This window comes from Pristis pectinata, chromosome 10 (genome assembly GCF_009764475.1).
Source record: "Pristis pectinata isolate sPriPec2 chromosome 10, sPriPec2.1.pri, whole genome shotgun sequence".
NCBI lineage: Eukaryota > Metazoa > Chordata > Chondrichthyes > Rhinopristiformes > Pristidae > Pristis > Pristis pectinata.
The window spans coordinates 92,800,932-92,826,235 of NC_067414.1; the positions used below are offsets into that span (position 1 = coordinate 92,800,932).

The window sequence follows — 25,304 nt, forward strand, 5'->3', positions numbered from 1 at the left end:
GGAGGAACTCAGCAGGTCAGGCAGCATCTATGGAGGGAAATACACAGTCGACATTTCGGGCCGAGGCCCTTCATCAGGGCTGGAAAGGAAGAGGGCAGAAGCCAGAATAAGAAGGTCGGAGGAATTGGTCAGAATTTCTGATGAAGGATCTTCAAGCTGAGACAGTGAATAGAGGGATATGGACCACGTCCAGGAAGATAGGATTAGTTAGATTGGCATCATGGTCGGCGCAGACATGATGGGCCGAAGGGTCTGTTCCTGTGCTGTACCGTTCTATGTTCTATGTAATACTGTAAGTTTCAAAGAGATCATTTATTATTCTTCTGAGGTCCAGTGAGTATCAGCCCATTCTAACTCATCTCTCCCCATCCCAGAAATTAATCTGGCGAATCCATTCTGTGAGTATATCCTTTGTTGGGTACAGAATTGTATGATTACGTGCCAGTTACATAATTATTGGACACAGATGCACTGAAAGAAAGAAACCTTCTCTGCACAAGCAGCTTCATGACTGAATGGTGACTCAGATACATGGAGAGCCACAGACTGCTACAATGAATGTACTATGATAATACAACTACTCAGTGCACCACTGAAAGAAGGAGTCTCTGCAGCAGTGAATCCCAAAGATGTAAACCACCCTGAGAACAGAAATTCCACCTCTGCTCTATCCCAAATCCCGATTTTTCTGGAGGTGAAGTGAGAGAGAAACCTCAATGAAACAACTGTGTCCTGTTATCAGGGTGAGAAGGAATAACCAGAGGGAAACAAATCAATGAGCTTTCAGAAAAGCAAGGAACATTTTTTTTTGCTGTGTGTGCACAGGTTGCAAGATTAATGCCTCTTGATGTTTGAAGATTCTAGCCTATTGCTGTCAAAGGCAGACCTTGGAGAAATTAAGTCTTTTTCCCCTGTGCTGCACCTGAAACATTTGCTAGTATATACTCAAGCCACTGAGTTCCTCCAGCAGATTGTTTGTTGCTCGGAAATATTTCTCTGAATAAAATAGAAATACAGAACATAATAAAATAGAAATACAGAACATAATAAAATAGAAGCAAGCTTTACAGCCTCTGGCACCTACTCCAACACTTGATGACTCCTTACCTCAGTGCCGCTGAACTCGCGACTCCCTTAATATCTAAAAACCTTCTGACGGTGGTGGTACATCAGGGTGCAGATCGCAGTGCTTTGGGGAGAGGCAGAGTGCTGGGACAGAAGGCCCAGTGCTGGCAGTGAGTGACCTGAATGTGGAAAGGAAGCACAGGCTACAAGGGACAGAGGGGAGAGGTGAGACGGATGGTTCTACTGATGAGCAGGGGCCCAGCACAAAGCTCTGCCTTTCAGGTCCTGGAACCGTCTCAATGGTTTGGGAGGTGAGAGCTGAAGGAGAAAAAAGCAGGAGGGCGACTGGATGTCGCAATGGCAGGGGAATGACTTTGAAGAAACTATTAGACCCGGGTTCAATTCCTGCCGCTGTCTGTAAGGAGTTTGTACATTCTCCCCGTGTCTGTGTGCGTTTCCTCCGGGTGCTCCGGTTTTCTCCCACATTCCAAAAGATGTATGGGTTAGGAAGTCGTGGGCATGCTATGTTGGTGCCAGAAGCGTGGTGACACTTGCGGGCTGCCCCGCAGAACATTCTACGCAAAGGCGCATTTCTCTGTAGCTGTGACACTTTGTACTGTTATTGTTTTTACCTGTACTACATCAATCCACTCTGTACTGACTCAATGTAACTGCACTGTGTAATGAATTGACCTGTACGATCGGTTTGTAAGACAAGCTTTTCACTGTACCTCGGTACAAGTGACAATAATAAACCAATACCAATACCACTGTGCGTTTCGATGTACATGTGACTAATAAGGAAATCTAGTCTTATCTTAAAAAAGGTAGAAACTCATATGAAGCTATAGCATTAGAACATAGAACAGAGAACAGTACAGCACAGGAAGAGGCCACTTGGCCCAAGATGATACCATTTAATCCCATCTGCCTGCATATGGTCCATATCCCTCCATCTCCTGCCAGCTCACATGCCTGTTTAAGTGCTTCTTAAACACCACATTTGTATCTTCTTCCACCACCTCCCTTGGCAGTGCGTTCCAGGCACCCACCATTCTCTGTGTAAAAAAAAATTGCTTCATAAGTCTCCTTTAAACTCCCCTCCCCCCCCTCACCTTAAACCTGTGCCCTCGAGTATTTGACATCTCCACACTGGGAAAGAGACTGACTATCTATGCCTCTCATAATTTTGTAAACTTCTATCAGGTTGCCCCCTCAGCCTCTGACTCTCCAGAGAAAATAATCTACGTCTGTCCAGCCTCTCCTTACGGCAAAATACTCTCCAATCCAGGCAACGTCCTGGTGAACCTCTTCTGCACCATATTTAGGCTGCTCAGGTTGATAGGGTTGCAGACCGTGATGGAGTGAAGGGGGAAGGAAAGGTGCAACTCCTTCAAAATTCATCCCCAATCAGCTCAACAAAACTGAATAGCACGGCATCAGTGCAATGTACACCACCAAAGGAATAAATTTCAGGAGGTACAGTGTAACAGGGTGATGTGATTATAAGTTGCATTTAGCTTTGCTGACCGAATTTGTATTTTCTAACAACACAGAAGGAGGCCAATCAGCCTATCTGGTCCATGGACTATCCCAATAGTCCCATTCTCCCTCTCGTTACCCTGTGTCCCTGCAATTAATTCTCTTTCACACATACCCATCGACTCCCCTTTCATTCATTTTGCCATTAATCTACACTAAGGGGTAATTTAGAGTGACTAGTTCTCCAACCAGCACACTGGGGTGTGGAAGGAAACCAGAACACTCCGAGGCAAACCAGCGGGATCGCTGGGAGAACGTGCAAACTTTGCACAGACAGCACCGGAGGTCAGGATTGAACTCGGGTCGCTGGAGCTGTGAAGCACCAAATTCAAAGTCAAGTTCATTGTCATATGTAAATATGTGCACAGGTGCAATGAAAAACTTACTTGCAGCAGCATCACAGGCACATAGCATCAGATAAGCAGCATTCACAAGAAAAACATAAACATAAATTATACACAATTTTTACGAGAAAGAACACAATTAGAACAAAATAAAAGTCCATTTTAGTGCAAAGTGATCAAAGTGTTGCTAAACTGCAGTGATTAGGGTTTTGCCAGTTGGTTCAAGAATTGAATGGTTCAAGGGAAGTAGCTGTTCTTGAACGCTACTAGCTGCGACACTGTGCCATCTATAAATCTAGATGCTGGTGTAGTAACTCAACCATCAACCCCCTTGTGATCTTGTTACTGTACATTGGGGATGCTATCTAACGTCCAGTAGCTCTGCTGTGTAGAAAAACAGAGTCTGAACATTCCAATTGACCCATTGGGTTAAACTCAAGACCGACTGCACTCTTGTCTCCAACAGCCACTCACTCTGCACATCCCAGACTTAGACACTCCTGACCACTTGCTGTTCCCACACCTCCTGTTTTGGTCTTTGCAATACAGAGTGCCACCTCAGTGCCACTGTCCATTTCTACACCAGTCATCCCAATGGCCTCTTTACACAGAGAGTGGCCGATATCTGGAACGCGCTACCAGAGGAGGGGGTGGAATTGGATACAATTCCCACACTGAAGAGGCATTCGAGAGATATGAGACCACAGGAAGCATCCTATCAGGATGCATAGCATTTTGGTATGACAGCTATTCTGCCTGAGACCGCAAGAAATTGAAGAGAGTTGTGGACTCAGCCCAGCCCATCAGGCAAACCAGCCCACCCTCCACTGACACCATCTACACTTCCTGCTGCCTCGGGAAAGCAGCCAACATGATCAAAGACCCCTCCCTCCCTGAACATTCTCTCTTCTCCCCCCTCCCATCTGGCAGAAAGTACAAAAGCTTGAGAACATACCATCAGGCTCAAGGACAGCTTCTATCCCACTGCTATAAGACTCTTGAACGATAAAGATGAACTCTTGATCTCTCAGTATACCTCGTCGTGGCCCTTGCACTTTATTTGTCTACCTGCATTGCACTTTCTTTAAAAAGCAGAAAGACACTCAGCAAGTCAGGCAGCACCTGTCGAAAGAGCAACAGTTAACATCTCAAATCCAAAACCTTCCAAAGTTAACTTTGATTCTCTTTCCAAGATGCTGCCTGACCTGCTGATAGTTTCCAGAACTTTCTGTTTTTATTTCAGATTTCCAGCGCCTACATTTTTCTTTTGATTTTCAGCCCTGGTAAATATTTACCCTGCAAAAACCTGAATAAAAAACCCTTATGGTCATTACATCACCACTGTTGTGGCAGCTTGCTGTGCACAATGATACCTGCCATGTCTCCAAGGTTACAACATTGGCTCCATGTCAAGAAGACTTAATTGCCTGTAAATCGCTTGAGGATGTCCTGAAGTCATGAAATTGTATAAATAACAAGTCTTCGTTGTTTCTGGGGAAGGAAGTCCTTAGTCTGCTCTACTGTCATTGACTTATGGCAGGAATTTTTCAGTCAGGAGACAAAAATTCCTTTCAGAAGTGTATTTCCTCCCTCTTAAAGGGGCAGTTCCCCCCCTCCCCCAATCAAGCTATGATAGCTAAGACAGGGCCCTGATGTCAAGAAGTTAACAATTAGATCCACCTGTGAAAATTCAACGCAACCACACAAAGTTTAAAACTGGCCCTACATCATGGCACCTTCACCCTGAGAGAACACACCTACGCAGATGGTTGCTGAGGAACTGGGGAACTGAACCTGCAGACACCGGAGGTCTGCCGACGGTGGTGCCTTATAATGGCAGACTGACAACGCTCGCCCAGACCCCTTGTGGGACGGACTGATAGGGTATTCACGGACCATGTTCGAATATCAACACCGAGGACAACTTCTTGACGAAGTTCTCCGTGTGTATAACAGCGCTGAGCAACCTTGCCCCTTGTACTCACTCGCACCAATCCACTGGTCAGGGAAGGGTTTGCCTCCACTCCTTTTCACTCCACTGCAGCTGCACTCCCTCGTGGCCACGTCTTCTTACGGATTCCCGTCTTGGCAGGGGTTCTAATGCAGGTTGTGGTGGGTGGGGCGGGTTTGGAGCTTTGGAGAGGGGAGGGGGGGAGGCAGAGAGTGGGGTGCCTGTCACCGACTTGTTATCTTTTGGCTGTCTTCAAAGCACAAGGTCTGAGCACCGACACAAGAGGCACGGGGTCGAACAGCGGGGGTCAGATGCTGGTCGGAACAAACCTTCACGGTTGCATCTCAAGCGGAAAATACCTGCTGGGCGGAGGGAAACGGGCATCTGCAGCAGGTCTTGTGTTACAGCTCGGGAGTTAAGCTGTTCCTGAATGGTGGAGGCTGGGTCTCTCATCTATCCTCGCCGCGCTTCTCTGCAGTGCCTGAATGTGCTCTGCATCTCAAGTCAGGCCAGCTGCAGTTTGTTTAGCTGCCTTCTGAGTGAGCTGTAAACAAGGGAGCTGAGCCAAAAGAGGTCAGCGCCAAAAGGCAGAGAGAGAGTGAGAGAGAGAGAGCGAGGGAGAGAGGATGAGGGGCAAGGAGGCAGTGACGCACAGAGCACATCACACACTGATAGAGATGCACATACACACAAGGAGGGAAGATACATATACGCAAGGGATAGGTACCTTAGGATAGGGCAAAAGAGTACAGCATGCATGCACACACACACGCACATAAATGCACACACGTGCACACACACATGCGCGTGCACGCATACACACACACACAATGCTTTTAGACAGAAACATGCATACAAGAAAGAGACGTCACAAAAAACACAGATAGTCAAACACAGACAAAACAATACCAAGAAGGAGACACAGAAAGGTACATACAAACAAAAGGGACACACACACTCTTGCGTGAGCGTGCCACTGAGCCATGTATGCACGCAACACACAGGCAGGGACAGGCTGAAAGATACACAGAGATGGCAATCCAAACACGGGCAGAGGTACCTCCCTGGCAGGGTCACAGGGAAAGGCAAGGGGCAGATGGAGAAATGAGACCTTTGATGCAATTTTGGTGCTTCTGTGGTGAGTTTCTGAACTGATGGTTATCTTTGCTGAAAGGGCTTAGAAGAAAATGCTTCATAAGGGATACGAATATCAGATTTCAAAACATTTTAAAACAGAATCCAAATGTCAATTTAGAAAGATTCGGAAAGCAAGACGATTAAAAAAAAACCTCCCACATCAGCAGATTAGAATGAAGTAACTATTTTTAAAACCTATCACTTTTTAAAAACTATTTTAGAAGCTATTTTAAAACCAACCATTAAAACCTAAAAAAACTATTGAAACTTAAAACCTATTAGGTATTAAAACCGATTCAATTAAAATAAGCACAGATCTCAAATGAACAGGAAAAAACCCTATTAAAATACACCAATGATCAACTGATTTCAACAGCATCTTGCACTTAAAAAGCAGCTTGTAACAGTAAGTGTCCTGACATACTTAACAGGAATGTAATCAGACTGAGCCATATAAGGAGACATTGGGAGAAGTGTCCAATAGCCTACTCAGAGGCAGGGTTTAAGGTAGTGGAGAAGTTTGGAGACAGTCCCAGAGTCAAGGCTCCCTTAGTGGTCAGAAGCCCAAGAGGTGTAGTCCCAGCTGCAGAACAGGGGAGGGAGAGAAACGGGAAGGGGGCAAGACCACGGAGGGATTTGAATGCAATGAGAATTCAAACAACAAAGCAACATGGGTGCACAAGGGCTGATGTGTGAACAGAACATTGTGTATGATAGGACATGGACAGCTGAGTTCACCACCGTGCCCTTGGCTTCTGTAGGGGAGGTGAATAGAAGTCTGACCCATCCTTTTCAATATGGGAATGGAAAGGAAGAACTGAACCATAGAACCATAGAACAATACAGCACAATACAGGCCCTTCGGCCCACCATGTTGTGCCGACCTTCAAACCACTCCTATGACTATCTAACCCCTTCCTCCCACATATCCCTCTACCTTAAATTCCTCCATATGCTTATCTAACATTCTCTTGAACTTGACCAACGTATCAGCCTCCACCACCACGCCGAGCAGCATATTCCATGCACTAACCACTCTCTGGGTGAAAAACCTCCCTCTGACGTCTCTCTTGAACTTCCCACCCATTACCTTAAAACCATGCCCTCTTGTATTGAGCATTGGTGCCCTGGGAAAGAGGCGCTGGCTGTCCACTCTATCTATTCCTCTTAATATCTTGTATACCTCTATCATGTCTCCCCTCATCCTCCTTCGCTCCAATGAGTAAAGCCCTAGCTCCTTTAGTCTCTCCTCATAATCCATACTCTCTAATCCAGGCAGCATCCTGGTAAATCTCCTCTGCACCCTTTCCAACGTCTCCACATCCTTCCTATAATAAGGCAACCAGAACTGGACACAGTACTCCAAGTGTGGTCTAACCAGAGGTCTCTGCTTGCACCTTCCAGTGACTGGTATTGGAATTGGTTTATTGTTGTCACTTGTACCAAGGTACAGTGAAAATCTTGCCTTGCATACCAATTGCACAGATCAATTCATTACACAGTGCAGTTACATTGAGTTAGTACAGAGTCCATTGAGGTAGTACAGGTAAAAACAATAACAGTACAGAGTAAAGTGACACAGCTACAGAGGAAGTGTAGTGCAGGTAGACAATAAGGTGCGAGGTCAGAACAAGGTAGATTGTGAGGTCAGAGTCCATCTCATCGTATAAGGGAACTGTTCAATAGTCTTATCACAGTGGGATAGAAGCTGTCCTTGAGCCTGGTGGTATGTGCCCTCAGGCTCCTGTATCTTCTACCTGATGGAAGAGGAGAGAAGAGAGAATGACCTGGGTGGGTGGGGTCTTTGATTATGCTGGTTGCTTCACCAAGGCAGCAAGGGATAAAGACAGAGTCCATGGAGGGGAGACTGGTTTCCATGACACTCTGGGCTGTGTCCACAACTCTCTGCAGTTTCTTGCGGTCCTGGGCAGAGCATTTGCCATACCAAGCCATGATGCATCCAGATAGGATGCTTTCTATGGTGCATCAATAAAAGTTGGTGAGTGTCAAAGGGGACAAACTGAATTTCTTTAGCCTTCTGAGGACGTAGAGGCGCCGGTGAGCTTTCTTGGCCGTGGCATCTACATGACTCATCTACGACTCAGATAGTCCAGAATGACGGTCATTAATACAAAACATTCTCTGCTAAACCGCCGCGATAAAGCACCTTTCCATTTCTGACTGGAACTTTGTTCTTCTCTTCCACCCTGCACGATGGCAGGAAGAACAGACAGAAACTTATCCTTTTGGCTCAGAAACAAATGACGACAGAGTGAATAAGGAGGAACTGTTTCTATTGGTAGCAGAGAAACTGAAAAAGGACCATCGAGAACCTTGGGTGCTCTGGTTTGCTCCCACATCCCAAAGACGAGCAGGTTGGCCACTGTAAATTGCCCCTTGGTGTGGAGGTGAGTGGTGGGATCTGGACAGAGTTGAAGGGAATGTGGGGAGAATAAAATGTGGAACTGGTGTAGGAGCAGTGCAAGTGGGTGATTGTTGGTTGGCATGGACTTGGTTGGCCAGGGGGACTTTATGACTACGATCTCTATGACCATGGGGTAAATGGGAAAGGAACGTTGGATGGCCCTTTCAGAGAGCTAGCACAGGCATGATGGGCCTAATGCTCTCTGGTATCATAGAATCATATAGCACAGAAACTGGCCCTTCGGCCCACCACGTACATGCCGACCTTTGTGCCCATCTACACGAATCCCATTTTCCCACATTGGGATTGTATCCTTCTATGCCTTGCCTATTTAAGTGCCTGTCTAAATGCCTCTTCAATATAGCAGTTGTATTTTGGTCGGAACTGTTACTTGTGATATGGGTAAGTTTGCAGACACAAAGATTGGTGGAGTTGTGGATGGTGGGGAAGGTTGTCAAAGGATACAGCAGGATATAGACCAGTTAAAAATACGAGTGGAGAAATGGCAGATGGAGTTTCATCCAGACAAGTGTGAGGTGTTACACTTAGGGAAGTCAAATGCAAGATGGAAGTAGAAATTAAATGGCAGAGCTCAGGTACATTCATGTACAGAGGGATCTTGGGGTGTAAGTCCAGATAGTGTGGTAAAGAAGGTATGCTTGTCTTCATCGGTCAGGCTCTGAGTATAAAGGTGGGGAAGTCATGTTGCAGCTGTATGAGACTTCGGACAGGCCACACTTGGGAGTAGTGTGTGCAGTTCCGGTCGCCACACTACAGGAATGATGTGGAGGTTCTTGAGAGGGTACAGAGGAGGTTCAACCAGGATGTTGCCTGGATTGGAGAATATTAACTATCAGGAGAGGTTGGACAAACTTGTTTTATTTCTCTGTGGAGCACTGGAGGCTGAGGGGTGTCCTGATAGAAGTATATATAGATAGGGTAGATAGTCAGAGTTTTTTTTCCCCAGGGTTTTGACACTGCCTCTGACCTCCAGATTTTAACAACTTATGCCCAATAATGTTCCACCTTTCTTTCCTCCTCTGCGCTATCTCCGATTAGCAATCTCACATCTCCCACCACTTGTCCTTACCCCTGTGTCGCACTCCTGTTGTGCTTCTGATCGGTTGCCTTCTAGCACAAGAGCGGCTGCTGGCTCTCAGGATACCTCAGTTCATCACTCTCTGTGCCAAGCTTCTGGCCTCAAGCACTACGCAGTTAAAACTTCCATCCCAAACACCTGCTACTCTGCCAAGCTGAAAAATTGTACTCAGCATTGGTCTATTTAAAATAAAATGTTGTCAGCTTACCTCAGGGCTTTGAGCATAGAATCAGGCTGTCTCCAGTGCAATGCTGAGGGTGTGCTGGACTGCAGGAGGTATGGCCTTTCAGAAGAAACACTCAGCTAAGGTCCTCTCTCACCCTCTCTTTCTCTCCTCCCCTCCCCAGTCACCCATCCCCAGTTCGCATCATAATAAAAATGGATAATGCTGGAAACACTCAGCAGGTCAGACAGCATCTGTGGAAAGAGAAACAGTCACCCTTTCAGGTCTGCGACCCTTCATCAGAACTGGGAAAGAGAAGAATGCAAGTTAGTTTTCAGTAGGAGGGAAGGTGAAGGAGGGATGTGCAGAACGAAGGAATGTCTGTGATAGGTTGAGTCAAAATGGCTTAATGGAGGAGGGGACAGTCATTAAGCCTCTTGGTCTGTGTAATATGTTCCATCATGTTATGACATGAACATTTGATGGTTATCAACACTGCTTTATCTCATCAAATCCTTTATTTTATGGCTCAGATCCTATGGAGCTAATACCATGAAAAGATCATGTGGGTTCTCCTTGGTGCCCTGGCTGATATTCATCCCTCAATCAGTATTTCTTGATGTCATTACTGTGGGATCTTGCTGTGCTTCAATTGGCTGCCACGTTTCTCTACGTCACAACAGTGACGACATCTCAAGAAGGTACGGTTTAAAGCCCCTTATCACCTTCTAAATCCATAAAAGGTGCTGTACAAAAACAAGTTTATCTTGCCTTTCTATCTTTCATTGAATTTCCATTTAAAAAAGGCAGCCCTTGAGACATCGGAGGCGAATCCATTAAAATGTTTGCTTCCCAGAAAACTCATGAGTAAGTCATTATCTGGGAACCAATTCCTGTGAGCGTCAGTAATGAATCTGAAGAACTCGGCATCTATAGCCTCAAAGCAATCCAAAACATTTGATTCCAAGTGGGCAGACTTCATTATCTTTTCAATCCGGGCTTTATACAGACAGCCATTAATATCTTCCATCAAAATTGTATTTTTGACCACAGCAACGTAATCTTCCATTCTCAAAATAATGTTGGGAATCCAGCCTTCCTCTTGCTGCTGATAAGTCTCTGTCGTTACAAACAACCATCTTCTGCAACTTTTATAAATAAGATCTCCAAAATCTCATTCTGTTACCTTATTCAGGGGTTGTTGCCCGGAATACAATGCCCTGAGACATGACCCAGGACTCGTTAACTAATCCACAACATCTATACGTTTTGGCCAACTAATTGCTAGACTGCATTCCACAGAGTATGTGTTAGTTTTCATGAATTGCATGAACACAGTGATAAACCCTTCAATTCAATCTTTCAAACTAATGTCATTCTTAAAATAATTAATACCAATGCCCAATGTGGCGATGTAGCCCACATCTCAAATTCCCTTTCTCTCCATTTGCCCAGTCCATATCAACCTTGCCTCAGTATCTAAAACTTGTGAATTATCAACACTAACACCAACCTTAAAATGCTTTAAATGAACATATTCATCAATTACTTTAATACAAATAATCCTTGGGTCGGATGGTATTGTACCTGGCCCTCACCTTGTGGTCAACCACCAGGCAAGCCCTGCAGCTGGATTAATTTTTAGTGCCATCCAACCCAATCTATGGGGATGAGCCTCTAATTATTCTGCACTGAGTCGATTCCAACAGAATTGTGCACCGCATGCTAAATAATATTTTCTTTAGTAACATTTTGAGCATGTTACAGAGGAAGATCTCCAGGGACCAGATTTCCATGTCAGCGCTGAACGTTCACAGGCCCAACTCCCTCTCATTTCCAGTTTCCTCACCTACCCCACTTCAAAGGTCATACCCCACACCCACTCCCAACTCCTCTCTAAAGGTGGTTTAAGAGACATGGTTGCACAGGTCCAAAGAACCCGCACATCATTCGAGCCAATCCCTGTTGGGCGTTGTGCCCAAGTCCACAATCCATAGGACTGTTTGCTGAGGCCATTTCTGCTGGTAAGGCAGAAGGACAAAAAAGCTATCCTTTCTTTGTAAAGTTTATCATCCATGATTGCCCTTGAACTGAGAGCCTTCCTGGGCCACTTGAGGAATGGTCCAGTGGCACGGCTGGTGGTACTGCTGTTTCGCATCTCCAGAGACCCGGGTTCAATCCTGGCCTCTGGTGCTGGCTGCGTAGAACCTGCACATTCTCCCTGTGACTGCGTGGGTTTCCTCCGAGGGCTCCAGTTTCCTTCCACGTCCCAAAAACATGCATGTTAATTAGTCACTGTAGAGTGTCCCCAGTGTGTAGATAACTGGTAGCATCTGCAGGGGGGGATGTTGATGGAAATGTGGCGAGGATAAAAAGGCATTAGTGTAGGTTTAGTATGAAGTAAAATCAGTGTGAAGTGGCGTTTGATGATCATTGTGGACTCAGTGAGTTAAAGGTCTTTTTTCTGTGCTTATATGACTCAACGACACTTAAGAATGAACCACAGTGCCGTGGCGGACTCAGTGAGTTAAAGGTCTTTTTTCTGTGCTTATATGACTCAACGACACTTAAGAATGAACCACAGTGCTGTGGCCCAAGTCACGTGTGGACCAGACCCGGTGCTGATGGTAAACTTTCGTCTCTGAACAAGGTGGGCCTTCATGACAATCTGACAATCTTTCAACAGAAGCGTCAGAAACAAGAGGACATAGGCTGATGGTAAGGAAAAAAAGAGTTCAGAGGGGGATTTTTTTTTACCCAGAGGGTGGTTGGAATCTGGAAGACAGTGTCTGATGGAGTGGTGGAGGAAGGTACTCTCACAGCATTGAAGTATCTGAAGAAGGACTTGAATCACCAAGACGTAGAAGGCTACAGACCAAGTGCTGGTCCATGGGGTTAGTGTAGATGGGTCACTGATGATCTGTATGGACACGGTGAACTAAAGAGTATGTTTCTCTGCTGTATGACTCCATGACTCAACACAGTCACCATACCAATGCCAAGTTTCAAGTCCAATATTGACATTAGTTTCACCAGCCTAGTGCAATCCTCAATTCCCAGCATCGTATAAAAACAGCCTAGCCAGTAAGAGCCTTCAATTCACTAGATTTAACCCAGTAAGTGGCCCCTTGCTATTTATATGCCTGCAATCACACTGCAAAATGACAATGAGCTTCACTCTCCAGGACAAAACCAACCACGGGCATAAAGATTACTAATGATAGCCTGAGTGTCTCGTTCTCTTACTAAAGCATCTATTGGAAAAACTGCACTAAGGGGGGGTTAAAAAATTAGTACAATTAAATGAGATTGGACCAATCTCCTGCTGAAAATAAGGAACTTGTGAATGAGTCCTTTAATCTTGCCAAAACCGCAACACTTGTGCAGTTTCTACAATTTGTTTGTGGCATGTCACTTTATACAGGGTGTGGCAAAAGAGTAGAAACAGGGATTCAGTTATACCGATTTGAGTTTGTTACATCATGATTCATCTCTATTGTTTTATTCCAACTGCTGTTTTTTTGTAAAGTAATTGTTACTGGACAATATTGATCTACATGATGTCACAGTTCTCCACACCCCTTCTTCTCTGAAACTTAAAACACACTTGTCTTTTCCAGGTCTGTCATTTACCCAAAATGTCAATGTTGTTTCTCTCCCCGCTGTTGCCGTCTGACCTGCTGAATGCTTCCAGTGTGGAGTGATAGAGTTGTACAGCCAAGAAACTGGCCCTTCAGCCCACTGCGTCCATGCCAGCCTTCTTGCTCATCTACTCTAAATCCCAAGCAACACACAAAGGCGCTGGAGGAACTCAGCGGGTCAGGCGGCATCTATGGAGGGAAATGGACGGTCAATGTTTCAGGTCAAGACCAGTTCAGATGAAGGGCCTCGACCCGAAATGTCAATGGTCCATTTCCCTCCATAGATGCCGCCTGCCCCACTGAGTTCCTCCAGCGCCTTTGTGTGTTGTCCAGATTTCCAGCATCTGCGGTCTCTTGTGACCATACTAAATCCCATTTGCCCGCATTAGGACTGTGTCGTTTTATGCCTTGTCTACTTAACTGTCTGTCTAAATGCCTCTTCAACATAGTAACTGTATCTGATTTCACCACCTCCTCTGGCAGCGAGTTTCAGGTATCAACCACTCTCTGTGTAAAAAGAAAGTACCCCTCAGATCCCCTTCCCCTTCACTTTAAAACTCCTTCCCTTTCCCTGTAGTTACTAAAACTGGTCATAATCACGTCGGTGGCATGAGAGTTTCCTTTGTGCAATTTGGTCTCTCTACTTCCTACAATGTCTTCATTGGTTGTAAAGTGCTGTGAAAAATTCCAAAATGGAAAGGAAAGGCACTATCACAATGCAGCCATTTCCAATGATGAACCCAGCCCTGAGCTCACAATCCCAGCTGTATATACTTCATACTCCATTGGCTAAGGCAACCAGGATACCTACACTCTCATTCCAAGCAGTATAATGAAAACTTTATTGCTCATCGGAGAGATCTCATTTTAAAGTATCACCCTATGGCACTGCTGTTATCAGGACAGCACAGCGGCACAGCTAGTAGAGCCGCTTCCTCGCAGTGCAAGAGACCCGGGTTCAATCCTGATCTCCGGTGCTGTCTGTGTGGAGTTTGCACATTCTCCCTGTGACAGTGTGGGTTTCCTCCTGATGCTCCAGCTTCCTCCCATGTCCCAAAGACGTGTGGGTTGGTAGGTTGACTGGCCACTGTAAATTACCCCTAGTGTGTAGGTATGTGGTAGAATCTGGAGGGAGTTCGAGAGAATGTGGGGAGAATAGAAAATGAGACTGATGTCAGATTAGTTTGAAAGGGCAGCTGATGGTCAGCATGTACTGAGTGGGCCGAAGGGCCTGTATCCATGCTGTATGACTCCATGCCACTAGTGCAGCAATACTTCAGTGCTACACTGGAGCATCAGCCTAGATATCGGTGTTCAAGTCTCCAGCGTGGGACTTGAAAACCTGCCGTACTGACTGCCCCATTCGGTCAGTACTGACGTGTAATAACTGCAACAACAGCCAATTCAACAAACTCCATTACCACACACATGAAGGAGGTTTGTCTAACACAATATAATGGCACACATCACAGCTAAACATCACTTGTTCATTGATGGTGCCGATGTATGGCTTTTTTCTCACTCAGACTGCAATTATAAAATGATCTTGAAACCTCTTATAAGTCTGCTGCCTAGGATGACTACTGTATTTTTTCTGACAGCAAACCATCTGGCGATGAACTGAACTCAGAAACCCTGAACCTAGCCAGTTCCAGCGCTACCTAGTTACCTCATCTCACCTGAAGCACAGGGAGAGCTACTCCACCTCAACACTCCAGGGAGGAACATTGGACAATGTTGTCAATTTCTCTCCATTGCTTCCCTCTAGAAAGGTGTTCCTTCCAAGGAGAGAATAGCCTGTGACAAATCTCCACAGCGGAACAGCCTCCACAGGAGCGATATCTCCAAGATAGAACTGACAGAGTGGGACAGACTCCATGGAAGGACTGCCTCTATGCTTGGACAACCTCCAAGGTGGACCCCTTCACTGTGGGAATACCTCCAAGGCGGCCCTCCACTGTACCTCCCAAGATAAGCCCCTTCTCAGTAAAGGGCGAGACCTTTAGGAGTATTGATGTTTTGAGAGGTGCAAGTCCATAGCTCCTTAAAAGTGGCAACACAAGAAGACAGTGTGGGAAAGGAAGCATAAGGTATACTGGCTTTCATTATTTAGGGCAATGAGTATAAAAATTGGGAAGTCATGTCGCAGCTGTAGAAAACTTTGGTTAGGCCTCCTTTGAAATTTTGTGTGCGGTTCTGGTTGCCCCATTACAGGAAGGATGTGGAGGCTCTGGAGAGGGTGCAGTAGAGGTTGACCAGTATGTTGCCTGTATTAGAGAGTATTAGTTATAAGGAGAAGTTGGACAAACTTGGATTGTTTTCTCTAGAGTGTCAGATAGAAGTATATAAAATTATGAGAGGCAAAGATAGGGTAGATAGTCAGAGGCTTTTCCCCAGGATGGAAATGTCAAATACTAGAGGGCATTGGTTTAAGGTGAGAGGGGGAGAAAGTTTAATGGAGATTTATGAGGCAAGTTTTTTTTTAAACACAGAGAATGGTAGGTGCCTGGAACATGCTGCCGGGGAGACGGTGGAAGCAGATACAATAGCGATGTTTAAGAGGCATTTAGACAGGCCCAAGAACAGACAGGGAATGGAGTGATATTGGTCACGTGCAGGCAGATGTACAGTTTAAATTGGTACCACGGTTGGCACAGACATCTTGGGCTGAAGGGTCAGTTCCTGTGGTGTTCTATGTTCTATCAGACTACTTCCATGGTGGGAGTATCGCCAATGTGGATCCCTTTGCTATGGGGATGGCCTCCATGGTGGGACTGCCTCCATGGTGGGACTATCCCCAAGGTGGGTCCCTTCACTACAGGACTACCTCCAAAGTCTCGACCCAAATGTCGACAATTTACTTCACCCCCCCCTCCCCCCCGCAGATGCTGCTCAACCTGTTGAGTTCCTCCAGCAGGTTGTTTGTGCCCTAGATGCCTGCATTTGCAGTCCTTTGTGTCTCTAATCAAAGCAGAAGATGTTTTTCCTCTTGGATACCAGAAGAAAGGGCACAGATGCCTGAACCCTTCTCCATTAGGGCTTCACCTCAGTCCTATTGTAGAAAATATTCTCAGTCAACGTCAATGCTTTTATGTCCTTGACCTTCTGCTCGGTTGTTTACCTCCTGGAATGTTGGGCTGTCCACAGCTACTTAATCAATTTCCTGGGCATACAAACCAAATAAAACATCACCCACTCAACAATAGTACAACACTTGCTACTCATAACCTCGTAGCTACAACTCACTGTGGTGCATCAACTCTCCAGCTACATTTTGGTAAACAGAATGTTAACAGTTCTGCGTAACCAGTCTTGGACTAGCGTCCTCTATTTAAGTGTAATTTCACACAATTACTGTTACCAGGAAGTGGTTTACCCATTGGAAACAAACGTCTGAACCAGAATTATTCTTGGATTGGCAAAGTATTTATGAGGCCTTTCTGGTGGAATTCACTGGGTTGGGCCATTTTTGATCCCTGTCACAGCACATTTGGAAAGGACCTCGAGTATTTCCAATACTCTTCCGAGTGGTCATGTCCAGTGCTGGAGGACTGAATCATCTCTCAGTCATAACAAGGCTCCAGTGCGAAATGAAACTGTGTCCTCCCAGTCTGGTTGGTAATGGAAGTGGATTTACAATGCAAATGTTCTTCATTCAGACCTGGGATGCAAGCTTCACCAGCAGGACTAGTATTTATTGCCCATTCCTAATTGTCCTTAAGGAGATGGTGTTGAGCCAGTTTTAAGGTCACACAGTGGCTCAGTGAGAAGAGCTGCTGCCCCACAACTCCAGTGACCCGGGTTCCGTCCTGACCTCTGGTGCTGCCTGTGTGGAGGTCGGACGTTCCCCCGAGTGACCATGCGGGCTTCCTCCAACGACGTGCGGGTTGGTAGGTTAATTGGCTGCTGTCAATTGCGCTTAGTGTGTAGATGAGTGGTAGAATGTGGGGGGAGCTGATGGCAATGTGAATCAGAATCAGGTTTATTATCACTGACATATGACGTGAAATTTGCTGTTTTGCGACAGCAGTGCAGTGTAAAGACATAGAAATTCCTATAGTTACAAAAATATATAAATAAAGTGAGAAAGGAATAATGAGATGGTGTTTATGGACCATTCAGAAATCTGATGGCGGAGGGGAAGAAGCTGTTCCTAAATAAATGGAATTAGTGTAGGATCAGTGTAAGTGGGCATTTGATAGCTGGTGCATACTTGGTGAGCTGAACCAGTTTCCGTGCTGCAAGATTCTGTACCTGTTGGAGTCTTTCTGGTGAAGGTGCTCCCACAGTACTGGTGGATGAGGAGTTGCATGATTTAGACCCAGCGAGAATGAAGGATTGGTGACACATGTCACCCACAGGACACGACTTGTAGTGGAAGTGAATATTTAACATGGCAGATTGGGCACCAATGAAGAAGGCTTAAATGAGTCCGGGTTAAACTCTCCAGCTGATAGGGTGGGATTTAGACACCTGTCTCTGGATCAGTGCTTCAGGACATTTGATCGAAGTCTAATAACTTAACCACTGACTTCCTGAAATTCCCTCTGAAATGGCGCATAGTCCAGTTTAAGCTCAGGTTAGGGAAGCACAACAGCAGCCACTCTTGCTAGCCATACCCACATCCAGGGAATTAATAATAATTTTTTTTAAATTCCCATCCCAAACCAGGACCAGCTGCACTGTGCTCTCTCTGTCAAACCCTCATTCCAATCACACAGCTCCTGCCAATACACACACAAAATGAGATAGACTGATAAAGAAAAGAAACGACCTTCAAACCCTTCTAAAACATGCCTGGCACTGACGATCATTCAAAGGACGTGATTATCTCAACAGTCACATTTCCAGCTCTGAACCAGAGTTCTGAAAATAATCCAGGCTTATGTGAATCGTTCAGTCACAAACTTGAAGCTTCTGATACATATTTATTCCCCTTCTCCTTCAGTCAAGGATCTCGGGGATATATTTGGACAGTTTTAATTGAAGTTTTCTTCAATGGAATTATTGAAAGGCACACTGTAGTGTTTTTACAGAGTTCTATCTCCGCTGGATATGGTTATTCCAATAAAAGATACTTCCCCTCAACTATGCGACATGTGTAATTGGAAGGAAATGGAGTCATTTCAATCCCATTCCTATTGTAACGGAATGAGCCGCACCAAAACACTGGTCTGACACAGGACCAACGGATGCGGTCAGCCTTCGACATGAGGGAACCTTCCCCCAGATGAAGGGTCTCGACCCGAAACATCGACTGTCCATTTCCCTCCATAGATGCCGCCCGACCCGCTGAGTTCCTCCAGCTCCTTTGCGCCTTCCTCCTGGATTGGTTCTGCCTTCTCTGTACTGGGAGAGCTCTACATATTCCACCGTTCACCCGAACAGGTGCAGGGTCGGGGAATCAACAGGCAGCTGCCAGCGTTTCCCTTCAACAGGCCGCAGACAATTCCTGGAACAAGGGACTGCTGGTAGGAGGTCCCACAGGGGAACATACACTCCATAAATTACTTCCTGGCATTCTGAGAGAGGGCAAGTATTTCCCTGGGAACATTTCTTGGCAGACATCAGTAAGGCAGGTACCAGTGAGACATTCAGTAGTGTGGCAGAAGAAAAACGCGATGATGCTGGAGGAACTCAGCAGGCCAGGCAGCATCTGTGGAGAAAAGCAGGCGGTCAACGTTTTGGGTCAGGACCCTTCTTCAGGGCTGAAGATAGGAAAAGGGGAAGCCCAATAGATAGGAGGGAAAAGCAGAGCAGTGATAGGTGGACAAAAGAGGGGAGGTGGGGTGGGCACAGGGCAGTGATAGATAGATGCAGGTAAGAGATAGCGATAGGCAGGCGTGGGGGAGGAGGGGAGAGCAAATCCACCTGGGGATGGGTCAAAGGTAAGGAGAGAGAGAAAAGAAAGGGCTAGGAAAGGGAGGAAGAGAAGAAGCATGGTGGGGGTGGGGGGGTGTGGGGAAGGGGGGTGGGGATTACTTAAAGTGGGAGAATTCAATGTTCATGCCATTAGGCTGCAAGGTTCCAAGACAGAAAATGAGGTGCTGTTCCTCCAGTTTGCGCTTGGAATTCTCCTGGCAGTGGAGGAGGCCAAGGACCGTCAGCATCAGCATGTTTTTATTGAAACATACTCCAGCGTCATCGTGTTTTTCATCTAGATTCCAGCATCTGCAGTCCTCTGTTTCTCTAGTAATGTGGCAGCACCATTCCATCATTTGAGGCTGGGAATCTTCATGCTTAAAAGACACTTGGACAGGTAGGTGGAAAGGTTTAGAGGGATACGGGCCAAACGTAGGCAAATGGGACTGGCCGAGGAAGGCACCTTGGTCAGCATGGATGAGTTGGGCTGAAGGGCCTGTTTCCGGACTGTATAACTCTATGACTCTAACCCCACCAAACGTCAAAGGAATGGCTGCAGACCCAAGGTGACAGCTCCACATTGTAGAGTGCTGGTGTGCATTATTTGGGAATTCCCATTGCCTGTTGACTTATAATGGGACAGAAGGCGGCCATTCAGCCTGTCATGTTCATGCTGGCCCCCAGCACTGCCATTCCATTGGTCGGGGTTACCTCCCTTAACCCCTGCCGTTCATTCTTTCCCACCAACTGCCCGTTGGTTATTATTTCCACTTAGCTAAATTAAGTGGTAATTTACAGTCACGAATTAACCTCTGAGCACATCTTTGGGACATGATAATGTCCCACAGCCAAAGGAGAACGTGCAAACGCCACCCAGGCAGCACCCGAGGTCGGGATCAAACCTGGGTCCGTGGAACTGCGGCCCCTTGATCTTTGCCTCAATGCACTTTTGCTTCAGCAACAAGAATGCTTTCAATCTCAGATGAAGTGAGAAGCCCTGCGGGAGGGAACACATTAGTGTAAACGGAATCAGGTTTCCTCTTCATAAATAACTTGTTTGTAAAAATCAAGCGGGGCTGGAGGGGTTGAAAATGAATACTTTGCAGAGATCAGAGCTAACAAAGATCAGGCCTTCTCTGGGTAATGAACTGAGGAGAACTGTCCAGAGCCAATATAAGAACATACAGGGTGGTGAAGGTGGCTATAGGCAGGCTGATAGTCAGGGCATTAAGTATAGAAGTTAGGATGTTTTGTTGCAGTTGTACAAAACGTTGGTGAGGCCGCATTTGAAATATTGTGTCCAGTTTTGGTCACCCTGCTGTAGGAAAGATGCCATTAAGCTGGAAAGAGTGCAGAGAAGATTTACGAGGATGTTCCCAGGAACCGTGGGATCAAGTTATAAAGAGGTTGAGTAGCTTTAATCATTGGAGTGTAGGAGAATGAGGGGTGATCTTATGGAGGTGGATAAAATCATGAGGGCCATAGATAGGGTGAATGCACGCATCTTCTTCCTAGGTTTGGGGAATCAAGAAATAGAGTGTATTGGTTTAAGGTGAGAGGGGAGAGATTTCATAGGAACCTGAGGGGCAACTTTTTCCACCCAGAGGGTGGTCAGTATATGGAATGAGCTGCCAGAGGAAGAGGCTGAAGCAGGTACATTGACAACATTTAAAAAGGTACTTGGACAGGTACATGGATGGGAAAGGTTTAGAGGGATATGGGCCAAATTCAGGCAAATTTTTAGGAGCTTAGATGGGAATCTTGGACGGCATGGGCCATTTGGGCCGAAGAGCCTGTTTCCACGCTGTATTACTCAATGACTCAACGAGTAAGGAAGGTGACAAGAGGCCATTCAGGCCAGCTGAGCTCATAGCCCCAGTATTGTAACTTTTCCTCCCCTCTGTACATAATTTCTTTAATTCATTCCGTAGATTTCAGCGTCACTGGGAAGACCAGCATTTACTGCCCATCCCTAGTCATCCCTTCAAGGCAATGGTGAGCTGCTGTGCATTCGGTGAAGGTATTCCCACTGCGCTGTTCTGCGGGAAGTCATTAGATTCCGAGGGGGTGGCAGGGTGGCACAGCAGTTATTGCCGCTGCCTCAAAGCTCCAGAGACACAGGTTCGGCCATGAGTTCGGGTGCTGCCCGTGCGGAGTCTTCACGTTCTCCCCTGTGATGGTGTGGGTCCTCAGGTGCCCTGGTTTCCTCCCACGGCCCAAAGATGTGCCAGCAGGTTGATGGTTCACAAGGAGGAATGGGACTAATGGGATTAAGCCCTTGGGAACCAGCACTGACTCAATGTCCTCCTTCTGTGTTGGGACACGAGCTACTTTGAGGGGGACATAAAGAGGGTCGACTCCCCCAGAACGTGACTCTAATCTTTTGTCTCCATTACTTACTCGTCAGCCAGGAAGGAAGAGCAGATCTGCAGGCATGACTTTCATTAGCCTATCACTTGCCTCAGAAATATTTACAGCACTTCAAATACAGTTACTCATTACTCACATTGATTACATTCCTGAGCAGAGTACATTCTTATTGGCATCCAGGCTAAAATAGCAGCCAACATGTATGCAGTGATAAGGAGGAAGTATTAGCTCTGTATACAACCAACTCGAAGTCCTACCGTCCACGTTATTTTTATTGTCTGCCAATTTAAATTTATGTCCTCCGTCCCCTTGTTAAACCAGTTCCTCCTTTCCCCGGCTTTCTATGTAGTGAACAACATCAGCCCTTAGAATTGTGCCTGATGAGGGGTGTGTGTGAAATTGCAGCATGTACGAAATTGGTCAGCAGCGTCTCCTCCATCTTCTTTGCCCCCGGTTCAGCTTTCCCTCCCAACATCACGTCCAAAGTGTTAAGGTGGTGATCACGCATCAAAGTGCTAAGGTGGTGATCACGCATCAAAGTGCATACATCCGATGGGAATAACCGAGATTCATCGGCCACTGACATTTCCGAAATGATGGTCAGACCTCCCCGGTCATTTTAAAACTGAAAAAAAAAACATAAACCTCGAAAAATGGGAGCAGGAGTAGGTCGCTCAGTCCATTGAATCTGCTCTGCTGTTCATTACACCATACAATAGAATCTCCAGATGGTAATAGCACAAAAGAGTAGGCCATTCAGCCCATCATGTCTGTGCTGGCTCAGCACAGATTCCATTGCTGCCCTATCTGCTGTGCTGTCCCTCTGTTCCTGCACCCCTTTTGGAACAGTATCATTCATTCTACGTTAACTCTCTAGACTTCTTCCGACAGAATGCATCACCGCACATTCTCCGCATTAAATCAGAGGCATCCACATTAGTTGCGCCGAGAACACAGAAATCCAGATCAACGTTTCCCTCTGTAACTAACGCCCTGCAGTGCGGTGTCATGGATAGAAATGACTCTAAACAGTCCCAGAGAAGGTATGCCAAAGATTTCCTGTCCCGTGGCTTGTAAGCTCCCAGAGCATCTCTCAGCCTCTCTGCTGCACAGGGCAACCACTGAAAGTTGGCTCCCATTCTCCTCTCCGGTCTCCTGTCAAGTTTCCATAGAGGGAAGTTTATTTATTTAAAGAAAATTGAAAACTAAAGGGACACCTCCCTCTCTTAGAATGTAGGGTTCCAGAAGGTAAGCGACGTTTGGAAACAGAGCTTCCACTGAGAGTGCGAGAGCGAGAGCGAGCACGAGAGTGTGAGGAAGAAAAATAATGTGCGAGTGCAGGGGAGAAAGGATGGGTGAGAGGGACAATAAAGAGAAAGAGTATGTGGGAGAGAGCTTGTATGAAAGGGTTTAAAGAGGGAAGAGAGAGAGGGGGCAGAGGCAGAGAAAAAAGCTGCTAAATTCTTTAAACAAATGCAGTTTGTTGATTTTCAATAGTGTCAAAATATTTGATGGTTTAAATCAAAATGCATGAGCCATCCTTTAAACAAGTGAGACCAGCACATCTCTTTTTCCCCTGGATATCTCCTTGAGGGAATTAGTTGATTTCCCCAGGCTGGATTCAGAATCGGAGGACTTGTAATTTGTGATGTTCACTGCCACTTCTAAGTGTAAGTGGGTGAAAGGAGGTGGTCTCAGCATGTCTCAAAATGTTTCACTTTCAGTGACAAACTTCTGGAGAGCAGTCAGTTTGTAGGGAAGTGCTGCAGTTTACATACAGCATGGCCCAACGAACAACAGCCAGACACACAAGCAGAAAACTAGATAACATGTAAACAAAAAGAACTGTTTATATTTTGTTATAGTTCCATCATTTTACCCTTCTATAATTGGTTTTTAAACTGTTGGTTGAGGGATAAATATTGGCTAGGACACCAATGATTTCCCTTTTGTACTGCTGTGGGATCTTTCACATCTACTCAATAGGGACACTTTCCAACAGTATAGCATTCCTTGACTGCTACACTAGATAGCTTTATTGCATTTTTTGTGTGAGTCGTCATTGATATAGGCTAGTATTTATTTCCCATCTCCAACTGTCCTTAAGATAGGGATAGTGAGCAGTCCTTGAGCACTGAATTCAAGTACACCATCATTTAGGACAAAGCAGCTTGACTGGCACCTCACCCAAAACATTCACTTCTCCACCAGCAAAGCACAGTGGCTGCAGTGTGTTCCATCTACAAAATGTGCTGCATTTACTCACCCACGTTACTCCAACAGCAGCTTTCAAATCGGTGACATTTACCACCAAGAAGGGCAAGGGAACCAGGTGCATGGGAGCACCACCACCCACAGGCTCCCCTCCAAAAATCACACACAGACCCGACTTGGAAATACAATACTGTTCCTTCATTGTCACTGGGTCTCAATTCTGGAACTCCCTCCTCAGTAGCACCCTCACTAGAAGGGCTGCAACGGTTCAGGATGGCAATAAATGCCAAACTTGCCAGCAACTCCCTGGATTCTGAATTTTTTTTAAAATAGTGATTTAAATTGTCATATATGGCTTTTTATAAATGCAAGCTCATTTCTAGTACAACTTGGGAGATCGATTTGAATCCTTAATATTTCTTTAAAACAAAATTCAAGCAAGACTGAATGTGATGAACTCCCAAGTGTTATTTGTATATTTCCCCCCCCAATGTCAGGATTTTCTATTAATTTCTCTGACAACTAATAGGGAGAACGTAAGAGTGTAGGGAGATTGATTTGTGCCTCCCAAGATTTAATGGTGCAAGTTAAAGATCACATCCAACTGTAATCTCTGACTGTAATCTAGGTGCAGAATTAAGGTCATCATCCAGAAAGTCAACAGAGCAGACTAGAACTATTTCTCCAATATTTCCAAGATTTTACATTGTTAAATCTGGTAATTTTAGATTTTATTTGTCTTTTACACCAGTCCTAGACGCACATTTTGTTATACTGCAGCTTTTATCACCCTTTTCAGCCAGCTCTGTATACCTTTTAGTCGTCATTCAATCCCTGCTTGTCTCCAGCCTATCAACATTTTATAACTGGTTTTATCCCTAAAGTTTCCCAGTTTTCGTGAAAGAACATTGACCTGAAATGTTAACTCAATACTCACTTACTCGTGGTATTCCCTGATGAGTGTTTTCAGTACTGTTTTATTTCCAAATTTTGCTTTTGGAATTACCTTCAATTCGTTCGGGGGAGGTGAATGTTGCCAGTAATGCCAGCATTTATTGCCCATGCCTAATTGTCCTTGAGAAGGTGGTGGTGAGTCACCTGCTTGAACTGCTGCAGTGGTTCTGGTGAAGTTGCTCCCACAGTGTCGTAGGGGAGGGAGTTCCAGGATTTTGACTCGGCAACGATGAAGGATTGAGGATACATTTCCAAAATTAGGATGGCATGCAACTTGGAGGGATGCCTGCAAGTGGCGGATCTTCTCATGAGCCTGCTGCCTTTGTTCTTGGCAGTAGAAATCTTGTGTCTGGGAGTAGCCTAGGTGAGTAACTGCAGTGCCTTTGTAGATGGTACAAAAAAAAGGAAATCATGGGCTATGTATGGCACTGAAGCAGATCTTAATGAATGCCAGGTCAGGCTTGAAAGGCCAGATGGCTTTCTCCTGCTCCAATTTCTAATGTTCTTACTGCAGCTATTGCACACTAGTGGCGTTTG

The 25,304-nt window shown here is 45.7% G+C and overlaps 1 protein-coding gene across 4 annotated transcripts in view; it reads right to left on the reverse strand.

The window, feature by feature from the left end:
- daam2 (dishevelled associated activator of morphogenesis 2) overlaps positions 1-25,304 on the reverse strand; it is a 327,537-nt gene that overhangs the window by 247,426 nt on the left and 54,807 nt on the right. Inside the window, exons 1-2 of one of the 4 annotated variants that reach the window (XM_052024249.1) lie at positions 5,262-5,475; positions 4,937-5,084 (exon numbers count right to left, since the gene is read on the reverse strand). The exons of 2 other annotated variants lie outside the window; for them this stretch is intronic. The gene's annotated coding sequence lies outside the window, so the exon portion shown is untranslated. Of the gene's footprint in view, positions 1-4,936; positions 5,085-5,231; positions 5,476-25,304 lie in introns of those variants that run through there. One more of the 4 variants, XM_052024251.1, reaches the window with a different exon arrangement.